Genomic DNA, 16,426 nt, shown 5'->3' with positions numbered 1-16,426 from the left:
CTAACGGCAGTTAGGTTAGCAACGGGTGTTTCCCTTTCATTCTACTACTTTCTATCTTAACAGACATATTTCTTTGTGTGTACTTAATAAAACGAACACAATGAAGTCACACCTACATTTACAAAAATTGAAGAAAGTTAAGTATATTGTTTGGTCCTTTAAAAGTGTTACAGCTTGAGACGCCACAGTAACTTTATGTTTACATTGAACTGATGCCCATTTATAGGCTGCATTACTAAGTTTTTAAAACCAGATTAAATAAATCACTATTTTGAAACTAGCTCGTAGCTGCTAAAAACTTGGGATTGAATCACACACTAAATTAGCGATAGGACAGCTGGTGCAGCCCAAATCTAGTCCAATCCGCATGTCACCAGCGTGCAAGAAGCAGCTTTAAAACTGATAATAATACCTAAATCAATAACCACATTCATGTAGAGCTCCAGTCACTCGCTGGCGTTCTGCACTCGGTCCAACATTTTAAGACTCGCTGCATTCTGGGTGTCGTTATGGAGTCACATTTTATGACCTTGTGATTAGTGTTTTTATGGCGGTAGGGAGGTCTGCAGATGGTCTATGTAAACTTGTCACACTGAGGGGCTCTTGTCGGCCGGCGGAGGAGAGAAGGAGAGCTCTGTTAAAGCTGCAGGAGGATAAACAGAGATGGAGTGCCCTCTTCTGGAGGCTTTCACCTTCTACACTGTGGCTGACGTTCAGTACCGGAGCTGGTGATCGTGTTCTGGGGGGATTATAATGAGTGTGACGTTTTAGAAAAGTGAATATTGCAGAAGCACGACGGTGACAAACATTTCTTCTTCAAGTCCTGTAGAACTGACAGTCTGACCAGTTGTGTTGACTTACTTCTAGGTCATTCTGGTTTTATTTCCTAGTTTCACGCAGAGATTTGATTTCAATAAAATTTTATTCAACTAAAAAAATTGAATTTATACAATAAAACAACAACTCATCTTTCCAGGTAGATTTCTTAATTCCAGTGTCCTGGTTATGTTAGATAACTCACCATTTATTCAAGATTTCAACTAATGATTTTTTCCTTTATTGATTAAATGGCCAATGAATTCTCAACTAATCATTTGTAAACATAAACATAACTATAAACCGTCATAAAAAAGGGGAAACTGTTTACTTTGCTGACAAACCGCTCAAAGCCCCAAAAGCATTTAGTTAACTATCATAAAAGATGAAGAATAAAGAAAATAATTACATTTGACGAGCTTAAGACAGTGATTTTTTGGCATTTGTGCATAAAAAATGACTTGCTGACTGTGGAAACTGCTGATTAATAGACTACAGAAACTTCCAGTTGTATTTTGGATGGACTCGCCCTCAGCTGCTGACGTTTTACCGATTCTTGTCTGCCTGTTTTCTGAATTAGAGTTTCAAAACCATACATAACTGAGCTTTTACAGTAACTAAATACATTGCTGAAACTGCGATTATATCCAGTGCAGCGTCTTATTAAACTTTAGTGACCGAGTAAAAACAAAGACTCCTCTGAGAGTCTGTTCCCACATCTGAAGACTAGTTTTAAACAATGTGCCTGGTATGGCAGAGGTCCTGTTGTCTTGGAAATACTGATGACCCCTGACGTCCTGCACAGGATGTGTTAAGCGTTTTACACATTAAGCGTTTTACACGTTCTTTAACTTGCAGGCTCTCGTTTCACCCGTTTGGTTTCTGTCTCACACATGTAGCAGAGCAGTGGGATGATGGTGACGGTGATGATGGAGAAGTTAGAAATGAGCATCACTGCATTTTCTTCTCAGTGTTTTAGTTTCCAATGACATAATACTCGATATCTTTGTTTGAACTGAACAAATACAATATGAGTTCCCTTCTTCATTTGTTGTGTTTATTTGACTTTTATAACTTTTCACAATTAATTGAAAATTACTTTCTCTGGACACAAGGTCCTTGTTCACCTTTATCTCGTCTCATGAGACTCACAGCCAAGTCCTCTACATTAACAACATATAACAATCTTATATTTCTGTGGAATCAACTAATATTTCCTCAAGTTTATGTAAACGTAGAAGTTTTAATCGTTTCTAAAAATGTCAAGTTTTTATTTTTCCACACCACTTTCAACAGTCCAGAAGTATTTTCAGCTTTCGAATTCAATTTGAAAGAAATTGAAAGATTGTGTCGACTCAACTAGAGAATTAATTTTAAGTTATGTAAACTAAAAGATTTAAGTAAGTAAAACAATTATGTCAACTTGTCTTCTTGAATTCAGTGAACTTAAACTTTTCAGGCAGCCCGGACACTAAAGTTTCAGAGCAAAGTCAGAACAAATTGTTTATTCTTACATATTTTTCGTGCACAATTTGATTAAAGCAAAAATACAATTTCTCCATTTAAAGTCAATATAACATTATTGTCACCAACCATATCTCCAAAATACAGACTTTTCAGGAGCTTAGAAAACGAGCTCTGTGCCGATTCATTTTAATTTTATTTTGGCTAATAAATAGTTTAACATTTAACTCTTTGCAGAAACATGTTTTTTTACTGGACAGTAAAATAGAGCAAACACTATCAGTATCAATGACTCCTCCACTCCTTGACAATCAGACATGCCTTGTTTTTACGACCACACCTCATTTTAGGAACAAACTGTTTCTATGAGTTCATAAAACGGTTACAGCATCATGTGCTGAATCAAATTTCATTTCACAAATCATTACTTTCAGCTCCCGCTGTTTCATCTGCAGCCGGAGCAAAACATGTCGATGAAGATGTAATGAAGTTTGAGAAACAGACGGCACATGTAAAATGGAAAATATGTAGCATAAGTACCATGAAACTGCTCCATTGTGAGCTATACTGGGAGTGAAATACGTTTCTGGACGGGGGTTTCTCTAAATGACGCACGCACACACGAAGGATTGATGGAACTTCAAACGTGTTTTTCTTTGTGATGCATCATTATGAAGCAGTGAATCTGTCAGCGAGGGGAATCTGTGCGCTCTGGTCACCGGGCTGCTCCGGCAGTAATTACAGAAGCTGTTCAAGTCCTTTTTACTGGGTGGAGGGACATGTGGAGAAGAGATTGACCAAATAAAACTCAAGCAACAGGTGTTTAACTGGTGTTTTTGACCACATTTACATGAACTTTTGGCATATTTAAATTTCTTTGGTTCATTTTGATGAAAATCTCGGTAACTGTGTTGAAATGATTTCATACATTTGTTTTAGCCTGGTGTTTTACGCCATAGTTTAACTGCAAACCCTGAGATTTAAAATAATTATATGACCAATAAGTTCTTCAACACCCAGGACTTAAAAGGAACAATTCAAAATCTTAGGAAAAGTGCTTATTCAGTTTTTCTGCAGAGATTTAGATGAGGAGATCAATCCCACTCTCATGTCTGGATGAAGAAACAGCTAGCAGCCAGATAGCTCAGCTTAGTGTAAAGACTGGAAACAGAGGGAAACAGCTAGCCATGGCTCTGACCAAGAGTGACAAAATGGTTTGGTTAAGGCAAGAAAAACACTTGGTTCGGTTCAGGAAAACATGGTGTTGTGGGTTAAAGTAACTATGATACTTGCGAATGTGACTTTGTTTATGAACATATGTATGCTACGAGGATGACTTATTCTTGTTTAACACACCTGTCCAGCCCGACCTGCTCCCTAAGCTGACTTTGTTTCTCTACTACTACACATGACTTCCTCCTTTGCTGCCGTAATAACTACTGCGGCCACTAGAGGCCTCAGTGGACCTATATGGTCGTTTTCGTGATGAGGACAGGATGGTTACTTCATATTTAGCGTACAGACACGAGAGTAGTATTGATTTTGTCATCTAACTCTTGGCATGGAAGCCAGTATGAGCATGACTTTTCAACTGTGAGTCGTAACAACTGCAGCAGTTTGCATGTTGAGGATGAAGCAGCTTCTTCTGATTTCTGCCTGACAGGAAAACACAGATCCAGGTTTCTGCTCGACCACAGTGCACGCTAACATGTCTGTATTTAGAGGTCAGATTATTCAGAAATCCGTCCCTGAGCTTCTGTTTTTTGTTTGTTATTGAGCCACTGTGGGATTTTCCTGAACTCACCAGCTCTCCACTCTGCCCATTTTGGCCACATCTGAGCGCAGCTCCCTCCGTTACCCACTAAGTGCTTTAAAGAAACCTGCTCTGCTTGTCCAGCAGCTTTCAGACTGCCAATCACAGCAGCAGCTCTCAATGTGCCCAAACTAATTAATGGCAGGATTAATCTCTCATAAATGCACCATTAAGGGCTTTGTTTCAAATGTCGCTGCCATGCCGCATTCTGCATAACCCCCTTCCTTTTTTTATTTTACGATCGCGCTCTGTGGTAACCGTCCTGTAAGAAAGACATCTTTAATTTGTTTGGATTCAGCTGAAAGGGAGGGATATTACATCTATATTTAACTCCGCTTGGACAGGCCGGCGGAGGCTAGCTTATTTTTTCAGGTGCTTGTACTTTGGAGGACGGTGAGCCACAACCTTGGAGATTTCCACTCCGCAGAGCCGGAGCTCTCTCCAGAGCACAGACTTCTGGGAAGGCGGTGTGTGTCGGCAGGGTTTTGGCGATGGATGGTGGATAATGATGCGACAATTAATCATGACATGGTCGGTTAACACTGCAGGGCAGCAGAGAGCGCAGGACGTGGAAGATGGCAGTGTTCGTATAAACACGGACACATGCGGACTCCTAATTTACAGTGGCCCGTTAACACCTGTGAGGTCATCGAGTGGGGTGTTAATCACGCTGTGGATCCATTTCCTGTTCATGCAGGCACCATGTCGTTCGCTCGTACTTTGATTCATTAATATTGATGTGCTACTTTACTTCTACTGTATCAAACATTTTATTTCATTCGGGACACCTAAACCAAGATATGAGTGTTTCTTTCTGATGACTTTTTGTGTTTGAAATGAAAGGTTGAGGTATAAGTAAGTTTAGGCAAGCTGAAGGAAGCTGAAGATGAACGCGCTCAGAAGATTTCACAGTTAGGAATGAACAGAATCAATACATAACACAACAAATAAACAACAACATACTGCTCCACACAAACAGCGCTGCCCCCTGACTCAACATCTTAACCCTCATTAAAGGGACACGACGAGAGGAAAACCAGAGCTCGTTTTTCAGTTTTACCTTTCTTGACATCATGCTGCCGGAGAGAGAGACAGAAATAAACTGAAAGGGATGTGGGAGAGAGGAGAGGAGAGGAGAAAGGAAAGAAGTGAAAGGGGTAGGAAGGAAGACGGGGAGGAAGGAGGGAAGGAAGAAAAAATGGGGGAGATAGGGATGGAAATGAACGTAAGGGAGAGAGGGAGGTTGGGAAGGCAGGAAAGGAGATGGGAGGAAGGAACGAAGGAAGGGGAAGAGAAGCGAAAGTGCAGGACAGGAAAGGAGAGAAGGAAGACAGCTAAGAAGAGAAGGAAAGGGAAATATGGGAAAGAAAGAAAGAAGGAAGGGGAGGCAGAAAAGGAAAGGAGGAGGGAGGAAAGAAAAAAGTAGGGGGAGATAAGGGATGAAAGAACTGGATATGAAGGAAAGGAAAGGAGGTAGGGAGGAAAGGAAAGGAAAGGAAAGGAAAGGAAAGGAAAGATTGAAGGGAAGAAGAAATGAGGGAGGGAGCAGACAGACAGACAGACAGACAGGAATAAAGGTGAAGCGGTGATTCAGGCGGAGTCGTCTCGCTCGGCCGTGTGGCAGCATGTTTGTACAGCTGAACACAAGCTGAAGAAGCCCAGGCCCCTCTCTCACACTCCATTAGGCTCTAAGCTCCACGGAGTGCTGCACTCAACACATAAACAGCCTCCTGGAAAAGCTCGGGGATGTATGGGAGAGGCAGGGGGACGCCAGGCTGGACGGCAAGAAACAACAACTGCCTTTTCACATCAGCACAATGCCTCCAAAATCTCAGAGAGAGACACTGTGGAGACAAGAGATGGAGACGGAGACGCCTGGCAGGAGACCAGAGGCTGCATTTGTCCAAAGTGTCTGATGCTGAGAGTTCACACCTACAGCGTGAACAGAGCCAGAGACTGAGACGAGATACAAATATCAAAGGAAGATATTATTACTTCAATAGATGTTCGTCTAGTTGTGAGAAATGATCTCATCCTCTGCTCAAAGGGAACGGAGCTCCTGGACCTCGTTGTCACCCAGATTTACAGTCATTTTTGGTTGCTAACTGCTGCTAGCTGCTCTTTAAATCCTCTGGTGGTGGCAGTCACAAATAACACACTATCATCACATCACACCACTGTCCCATCCTCGATGTCGATTGGTGCTCTTGCTGCCTCACAGTTTACAGGCAGAACAACAACCCATTCTGTCTTTGTGCCTTTCATATAGAACGGTGAGGTGGAATAACGGCCCGACGTTCCCGCCTTTAACGCTGTGTTTGATAGGAGCCTGTAGCTGCTCATGTTCAGCAGCTACTCGCTAACTGTGTCCGTCTGCTGTTTTGGTGTTGAGCAGGTCGACTGTGAGTTTTTAAAGCTTTTGATTCAGATAATAACTCTCTCCAAGGTCAAAACTACAAATTACTTGTTGGGACATTTTGTCTTTATTTGATGAGGCACTTTATCACCTCCGGTTAATGAACACATGCAGATACATTTCATGCACAAGAACTCAAGGAAGCACACACTTAACCTGCAGTGTAGTGTATGTACTGTACATACACTACAGTGTGCCTGTTGTATAAACACGCAAACTGTACATTAATGCACGCTCACAAACGTGCCTCCACACACACACACACACACACACACACACACACACACACACACACACACACACGTATCCCAACATAGGGCTCCTGTCAAAGTGGCAGGTCATATAAACGATGTGAGTTGATGTAAACAAGCATCGTGTTGCACAAGACGAAGCCGCTCTCTCCGGTCGGGGAGTCGCTTTTGGGTTGTCGGAGCTGTGAAATTTCAAAAAAATTAAGTCATGTCTGAGACTGAAGTGCAGCCTGGCAACACATTTCAGATTTTTAACATTACATCCAAGTCTCACTTGAAGAAAAGCTAAACACCGAATCGCTCAGAGTGGTTTCTTTGTCATTTTTGTAAACGCTCCTTCCCCTCACCCATCTGTGACACTGCGCAGTTAGTGATTTTGATTGTTTTTCGAGGAGGTCGGTGCACAGCGTCAACACATTCATATGATTGTATGTTTTATAATCAAACTGGTGTTGAGTTGTTTTGATTTAGAACGGCATATTTATGTTTTTGAGGTTCATTTCATGTATAGAAGATGTGAGATATGTGCTCGAGCACTGAACATTTTTCTCCCTCATGTACAGCGTGTTGTTTAAAATAATTAGAAACTTTCTCTGAAGTCCGACTGGACTTTTCTTATCTTGACATCACATCACTTTGTGACATAAGAGCAAAAATACCTTCAGCAGCAAAGAACGAAGTCCAACATAAAACTACACGGTTGGAAAATTAAACGCAAAAACAATAAGTTAGCAAACGTTGGCTCATGAAGAGGACAATGTTATTAGCTTTCCCATTCCACAACAACAACCTGAAGACTTTTAAAAACAAATACATGAAATTGATGGAAACAGGACTTCACCTTTAACTAAAACAAAAGCCGTTATGATTCGTATGATTCTAGATCAGTCGTTCTCTGAAAAAGTTGAGAAAAAAAAGGAGAAAATGTATTTCTGCTACACAAAATAATGCTAGTAATTGACTGCTGAAGCTGATTTTTCTGAAACGTCTCCCTTTTTCTTGTGAAACTTGTGAAACGTAACAAGAGGCCACTGCATTGCCTCATTTTCAAAAAGAGGTTTGGAACCACTGACTGATACTAAACTCTGCATGTTGATACAGAAATAAGCCAAAAGTCGAAAAACACTGTAATTCTTTGGAAAAGCTTCAGCAAAAATATAAAGTTTATATGATTTCTAGTAAATGAGCTAAAACATGCAAAAACCCAGATGAGCCTTTTTACTGTAAGTATAATATTTCATGATCAGATAAATTAATGGTTGGAGCCACGTTACAGATCAACCGACCCTCCTCCACCCTGATGAGCTCCCCTGCTTCTGGGTTAAGTGATGTGGGGGAACAGATAAGTTTGGGCCGGTGCAGGAGAGACTAAACACTCTCCGAGGGGAATGTCATTGTTTTGGAGATCTTCAGGAGGGTTTTTATGTACTCAGCTGCTCTCTGGCTCCCGCGGAGCTTCAGTGCTCGATCCCAGTTCCACGCCGTTTACTGCTTTTCTGCACGATCGGGTCTCCGCCACACACGCTGAAACTGAGACAAGATTTCACTTTTACAGGCTCTACGGATGTCAGTCAGCCTTACTCTCCTGCACAGAGTCTCTTATCTTTTACTTTATTATTAATCTCGGGGTATTCTTGTCTCATCTTATGAGTAGATTGATGTTAAGTGAAATATTTCCACAACTGTTTCAATTTTATATCAAATAATCATTTTTAACCATGCTCGTATCGTTGCTCTGAGGATGGAAATGTCAGTCTGTCAGTCAGTCCACCGCTTTTTTTTCCCCAGACAGAAATATTTGAACTCAACTACTTGACAGAATGCAATAAAAACACATTTTTGGTCCCCAGTGGGTAAATCCTAATTACTTTGGTGTTACTCTGACTTTTCCTATAGCGCCACCATGAGGTTCACATCTGTGGATGGATGGATCGCAGAGACATGGTTCCTATGCTCGTGTCGCCTTTAACATCTAATCTTGCGCCATCATTAGGTACAAATGTTATCGCCCAATACTGCAGTAGCTGTTAAATTAATGGCAGCCCCAACTGTCTGAGCTGTACTTTACGTTTACTGCTTACTAGCAAATGTTAGCATGTTAGAAGGCTGAACTAAAATAATGAACATGTAAGATGTTAAAGCAACATTATGTATTATGTGTTATGTAAATTGGCATGATCAAGCTACCTCCACCATCTACAACAAGCAAGCCATTAGTTTAGAGTCTGCGATTCTCAAAGAGTTGGTGAGAATCAAGAGGAAGATAATGGCACCCAGTCATCAGTGAACAAACCTGACAAGTCTAGTTCTCCGGTAAAGGAATGGATCGAGAAAACAGATAAAAAAAGTTATGGAAACTGAGTCAGAAAAGAGCAAAAAATGATGACAGAGGTCTGATACACAAGAGGGAGCTCCGATAGGAAAGATAGAAAAAGATGCAGAAATAACAGCAAGATGTGAAAATGCACGACAGACTCGGGCACGATAATTTCCAGATTTACCAAGTGCCTCGAGGTGATGAGGCTAAAGAGTTTGTGAAAGGACCCGCAGCCTGAATCCTCACAGTTGAACTAAAGACTAGAAAATGGTCATGAATTCAACTTAGTACAAAGCACAAGTCTTTTTTTCAAATGACGATAATTTATCAAGGTACCATTTCCCTTTTTCTACAAAGCAGTGCAGGAGCTCTCAGAGGAACAGGGTGACAATGGTCACTTGTTAAAAATCATAAACAGACCAAGTGGTTCTTTCATCACACTGGGTATCATATTTTAAGGCTTTCCATTAGGAACTGGCACCTACTCAACCTTTACACATGTCACATCTTCTCAAAAACACATATCTATCACTGGATGGAGGCGTTCTGGATACGGGACCCGTATTAACACCCAAAAATGTGTCTGTGTACGTGCAGACGAAGGCAGTTGTAGTCAAACAATGCCTTGTTCAGACCTTTTCTCATATTTTAGCTGGTTTGATAAATGTTGACCCTCTGGCACCTGAAAATACATAAATGTTATAAATGGGTGCTTAGACTGTCAGGTACGTGAACAGGGGCTCCTCCACTTGTACTATGAAGGCTTCTGAAACACACCTGCATGTTGCAGCCAATAAATCTCAAAATCCAACAAACACAAAGAGACGTTTGGGCAAAGAGTCTGTCAGTAGAAAGGTGTCCTGATAGAAGCTGCATGATGAAGATGTCAGCGACCCGGCAGCTGACCCCACGCCCAAACCCCCAGGACGCCTCCACAGCTCGAGTCCCGCACTTCCAGCGCTAAAGCCAGACATGTGATGTGCCGCAGCGCTGTGACGAGGAGAGCGTCACTCGAGTGTGACGGCCAAAGAGATGACTGTTTTCCAGCGGCGTTGGTGGAGTTTTTTAGACGCTGCCGCTGCAGCGAGGACCACACAGGAGAAATGGCTCCTCTCCACCGGCTGACTGATGATTAAGCGAGACATAGTGTATTTTCCTACGGCTCCATAAAGACACAAGCTGGGAGAGCCGTAAAAGACGGTGCAGAAAGACAATCGCTGGAAATAAATAAAGCCGAGTGGGAAAAGAGGGGCGAACACTTTGTTTCTCACCAATAAAAAATCCGAGAACTGGCCACTGTCTGTATTTTTCTTTGTACGCTTATTTGTTCAAATGTCTAAGCTTGTTCGTCATCCTTTGTCAACTGGAACTGAGTATGATTCATTTGAGTAAAAGTCATTGAATGATCTAATTTCTTAGCCACAGCATTTGCTAATGGCTGAAATCTGTGCAGAAAAAGGTAAAATAAAGAAGCAATAAAGGATCGCGTTTAAAGGATGAACTTTCCTTTACATATTCCAGCGATGATAAAGGGTCGGGAGATATAATGCACCCCTATGAGCCAGCTCCTTCCAGTTCTTCTTCAGATTAATGGGCCGTGTTGGGAAAAGTGTGCAACGAGGCATAGAGCATAAATAAGGTCTTTAAGTAGGCGGCTAAGGCGGCTGTGGGCTCAGTGGACGGCTCTGTCTACACACAGACAAAGAGCGAGCTGTGATTTACTGGACCTACATTACCGCTCGTACAGATAAAAGGGAGATGTGAAGAATGTGGTCGGTGACTGCATGTGATCTTCCAAAGTTACATAAACCACCGAGCGGTGTCAATGGAAAAGTTTCACCTCAGCGTTACTCGAGTACTTGGAGAAGTTTTGATGCTTGCCCGAACAGCGTTTTCCTTTTTGTTTTGTGAAGCTCAGAAAGAGGAATAAGGTCATAAACCTTGTAAAGTGGCTGCTTTGTTGGTCGGGTGATGTAGACTGTCTGGGTCAGAGCTTGGCCTCAGATGTAACCCGATCTTAACCCGCATTTTTACTTTCAATTTCAGTGCAGCTGTGCAACTTAAGCCAGCTGTAACTTAAGAACAAGATCTCCAGCTGGCAGCTCACAGCTCTCCCCCATGCAACATACAGTATATTAACTCCCCTGAAACATCAACTCGTGATCTACATTACCAATCAGTAGAAGCCATGCTTTAACATTATTATTCATGCATTACTTTTGTTTGATGGAAAACATGGGTCTTAGAAAAGGAGATACTGGCCTTAAAAGATTTTGTAAATTAAACATTATAACGATCGGCCGACAAAAAGAGCAAAGTGACGACACCTGGAGGAACAGCTGGTAACACCTGGAGCTAGGAACAAGAGCAAAAGCAAGATGAAGACAAACTATTACTCTGGTGAAAGCAAAGAAGAGAAGAGAAAGTCAAATTGCTCCTTAAATAAGTCCAAAATAAATTTCTCATGTTACATTACAAACCATCCAGACGAGTCATCTGGGACAGGTTTGCCACTAAATGCTAACCAGCTGACTCCGGCCTGTCCTTTTTTATGAATTTGAGAGGTAGCGTATTCTTGAATATTGCACCTTTGAAACTTCTCCATTTGATTTTTGTTAAATTAAACCAAGAACTCCTTTGTTTACTTCTTTTCATTCTGTTTATTCAGCTTCATCTCTTCTCTTGTTCACCCTGCTCTCCTCTTAAGTCTTATATTTGTCTTTTTATATCACCTTTTGATTCTTTTATATAAGACGTGAAGAGGCATTCAGACAAATAAGTAAAACACTTGGATTGTTGAAATGTGCTGTACAAATACACTTGCCTGGCCTCATTGTGATGATGGTCGTTGAACGATGCGTGTGCCACTTTCACTCAGATAAACATTTGGAGTACGTTGAGCCCGAGAGAAGTACAGTAGATGTTGTAATTAAAACAGGTAATGAGGATCGAATGAACAAAAACAATGAGGTGAACATGACATCAAATTCTGGCCTTCAAAATTAATGAAGAATGACAAGCATGAATGAACTGAAGTTAATGTGGGAACTCTGAGAAAATGTTATGCCCGTACCATTTATTAACCCTGCAAACAGGGGCAAAACACCAGCTGCAACACCGCTTCAAAACTGCTAAATTCCTCTGCAGCTATGTTGTCAGACCGTAGTGAAAACAGCTCGCTGATGATCCGACGCAAGCAGAAACATATGAGTGTTTCAGATTCCTCCGTGGATTCCTTGAGGGGGAGGAGGTGAACAGAGCAGTCGAGTTAATTTAGCATTAAGAGCAGGTCTCATTTTAAGTAACCCTGAAACGGTGAGAGCAGATGCTCACAGCCTCCACAGCTGGGTGCTGAAAACTGCAGAGATGTTAAAGGGGTGACTATATTGTAGCATACCGCAGTGGACGGGAGTCAGCGCACTTGATCCATGAATTTAAGGGCTCAACAGCGAAATACCACCCACTGAATACCACACACAGCTGTGCTGCTGCTGCTGCTGCTGCTGCTGCTGGGGAAGGCTGACGCACCGACATGCCTCCACCAGCAGAGTGATAACAGATGGAGATACGGGGAGTCGGAGCTCCTAATCCAGAAGTGTTATGAGTTGTGTAACACTTCACGATGAAGAAGAGGGGAGATGTGAAGTGGTCTCATCCCCTCATTGTGTGTTAAATACTATATCACAACCTCAGCTGGTTTCTCATCACATACATTAACAGCACAGTAGGTCCCCTCCCTCCGCCAAAGAGTAAAAAAGTATAACAAAATGTGTTCATTTCTGAGCTATAGAGGCGTTGGTAGGCAGATTCTCTTACCCTCGAACAGAGGTAGGCTAGCTGTGTCCCCGTTTCCAAACTTTGTGCGAAGCTAAGCTAAGCTAAGCTAACTGGCTGCAGGTGGTAGCTTCATATTTATCCAGCAAAAGCAAGAGTGGTATCAATCTTCTCATCTAACTCTCAAAATGTCAAACTATTCCAATGAAAACTAAAGGATACTTCTATGCTTATACTTAAGTTCTGGATAAAGTACCGAAACCTTCTCCAGAGCGATATCACATGACAGAATATATATCTGCTTCTATTTAAGTAAAGCATTTCTGTAATTCTTGGCAGTAAACACAGTGGAAATGAACCTGCTCTCCCACTCCGGTTTCATTTTCTGAGCGTTGTCGAAGAATCAGTCATCGGCACCACAGAAGAAGAGCCCTGCCAAGTGAAGGAGGTCTTGATTCAGTAATCAACTGAAACAACAGCAGAGGGCCAAACAGATCTGTGTGTTGACGGATCGGTTTAGCGAGCGCCATGATAAATGAATAATGTGATGAATGTTGTTAAACTTCGCTGTGATCGGTTGCAGATCGACCCCGCTGTTACAAATGACCTCACTTTTTTTTTGAGGGACAAATATTATCTTTTCAAAGTGGAATGCTTACAGCGCAGACAGAAACGCTATTTTCTTTACAAAAGTCTTTATTAGCAGAACGGGCTGAGATGAACGCTGAATGATTTGATGTTGACAAAAGTCAGCATGCTGAAACAGAATATTTTCGTGGATATGGAGAGACCTCGTACTGAATGGTTTGGGCCTTGACAACTGGTACAATAAGATAAGCGGTTCAAGATCTGTTAAAGAAAACGGGCTAAAAATATTCCAAGTGGCAGATCTTCTCCCTTTGTTTTGTATCAGTTTATCACAGTCACTCAACATCATCTTCTTCAGTGATACAACTCCAAAAGTGTACATTTACATGTATTCTGCAGCTGATCTCAGATGACAAAATGACAAATGGAAAGTTGGATAAAATACTGATGGGCATACAGTAAGATTTACTGGCTTGAAAATAATATCACCAACATAAGCTGCACACTCTTTAAAAGCACTATATGTAATATTCTGTTAGGAGTCTACAGAGTAAACAAAGGACTTTGTTCGATGACACTGTAAAGAAGCGTGGGATCATGGTGGCTGCTGTCATCACTGTCAAACCACCATTGCCAACAAAACTCCATCTGGCATGACTCCGGCAGAAATGTCACAGACGAGGAAATATTTTACAGTCAGTCAGTTTCCCCAGATGAAATATGCGCATACAAGTCAACCACTTTTCGAAAATATGAAAAACTTTATTTTCTATACTGAAATCTAGTATAATAACATCTGGACAGAACTGGTCAGATCATTTACTTCAGTAAAAAGTTACTATACCACATTGTACACATTCATACAGAAGTATGATCAGACAAATCCAAAATCAAGGTGCTACTATCACAGATTGATCCCATTCAGGGTGTCGTACTATGGGATTAGTGGGATTATTATTACAAATGCATTAATGTCAAAGCTTCAAGGTTGTAGCTGGTCTAGGTGGAGCTAATTTTAGGTACTTACTAAATAGTACACTATACTTTTATACTACATATCCTGGTAAGTCATTTCTGTTGAAGCAATGCATCATAATTTACAGTTTTCTGTTAATGATAGCTTGTACATAAAATTAGTCAAAGTAAAATATTTCCCACTGAAATGTAGTACAAGTATGAATATTGAGGTGTATCTCAGTACACTCAGTATCTCAAATGTATACTGAAGAGCAGTACTTGACGAAACTTGAACTTGGCTATTTTAAAGAACCGTACTCAGAGCTGATAAAAACACAAGGTACATAAAACATGACAATGTCTTTTCTTTGCTATAATCACTGTAATCCAAACTGTGTTTTTGTGATCTGTTCACTCAATCAGTGAGGATTGTTGTAAACAGCATTACAGAAAGCACTTTCCTAAATAAAGCTAGAACCAGTCATTAAATAATTTTCATGGTCCGACTACTCTCCAGTGTCTTTATGTATTTTCACGTCGGGGCCTCTCTGGGAGCCTTATTTCCCCGTTCAACGTGTAATTTTAGAAAACGACATAATAAAAGTAGCGTTAACTGGCTGGTAACTTTTATTACTTTAATAGACAAATTAAGAAAATGTGCAAGTTGTTTTTTTCCTTAATGGCTTAATGGTGTTTTTATAACTGCACGGAGAACAACACTGTGGCCTCCCTGCTGTTCAACAAAATCCCATCGCTGGTTGTTCTAACTTCAAATTGCCTTGTAATTCAGCTTTAAAGACACTGTAGAGTTATATTAGCTTTAGAAGAGGAAGCATTTGAAGCTGGGGATTAATTCAAATAATATGTGCTGCAATACAAGTTAGGTTCAAAGCACATAGGGGTTGTAATATCTAGACCCACAGGAGATTGTGCTGTAATCTTGCTGACAGTGTGCTCACAATATGTAATGTAGCCACAAGAGGGGGCCAAAGTACTCAGATTAGCTGTTGCTCTCGTATGAGACACAGAAATAATCTTCATCTCAACAACAGTTATAATTTATTCAACTGGAATACTGTGTGGAAATGTTCAGTCAAGCTGCTCGACTGTTGGAGGATTAACTGATTCAAGAGTGTGTTGGCCTGATATGTAATTGTCTGTTTAACCTTCGTAGAAAAAGATTAGATAAGATAAACCCTTATTGATCCCCAGAGGATCAATTCAGGTGTTGCAGCCTCTCAAGGGCATAAATCAATAGAGAAAACTAAACCATAAATAATTAGCAGTATATAAAATACAAATAAAAACAGAACCTATACAAGAGCAAGTAAACTCGCATACAGTAGCCACGAACAGTGTTGAACTTATAGTATATATATTATAGTATAATACTGTCTCATCTGACACAGTGATGTGATTAAAAGTCAGATCAGTTTTACTTCTATGGAGCATTTAAAGGAGCACTATGTAGTTTTGGGGAAGACATTTTAATCAGAAGAGAAAGATCGTCATTAACTGTTGTTTTACTTTGTTTATATGTGGCGGACCCTGCCACAAACACTGTTCTGGGGACCTTCTTTCCCTCTGACAACAGCTCGTTTATTCAGTAATGGAAAAAACAAATACATCTGAGTTTGTCTTATAAATATTAAAATTCTGAGTTTGAATTTCTTCTCCAAAGACTACACAGTGCCACTTAAAACAACATCAGTTGCTTTACAAACATGAAAGGCAAAAGAAAACAAGGTCAACAGAACAGACATTAATAAATGAGCAGAGTTCAAGATTAAATCAATAGGAAATGTAAAAACTAGTGTTTTAGCAATTTAAGTCGACAACAGAGGTGGACCTTGAGCACAGTGTGAACACAGCCAGTAATATGATGCCATTTACTTTATGATTAAGTAATGATACTTAGTATAGAAATATAATAAAGTATAAAATCTATTTAAAAACAATTAACATAATATAGTATGTGGTGGGATGTAAGTATAAGCAGTTATATTGTGAGTTTAGTGATATATCATAAA

At 40.7% G+C, this 16,426-nt stretch overlaps 1 long non-coding RNA gene across 5 annotated transcripts in view; it reads right to left on the bottom strand.

Annotated features, from left to right (window-relative positions):
* Window positions 1–16,426, bottom strand: part of LOC311257920 — a 111,738-nt gene that overhangs the window by 54,558 nt on the left and 40,754 nt on the right. For 2 of the 5 annotated variants that reach the window (XR_014622683.1, XR_014622684.1), the window contains one exon: window positions 8,023–8,290. The exons of the other annotated variants lie outside the window; for them this stretch is intronic. This is a non-coding gene — a long non-coding RNA (uncharacterized lncRNA). Of the gene's footprint in view, window positions 1–8,022; window positions 8,291–16,426 lie in introns of those variants that run through there. 5 annotated transcript variants of the gene reach the window in all.

The sequence above is a fragment of the Pagrus pagrus genome (assembly GCF_965226575.1).
Source record: "Pagrus pagrus genome assembly, chromosome: 5".
Lineage (NCBI taxonomy): Eukaryota > Metazoa > Chordata > Actinopteri > Spariformes > Sparidae > Pagrus > Pagrus pagrus.
Note: the sequence above shows the minus strand (reverse complement) of the source record. Positions and strands in the feature narration are given on the sequence as shown.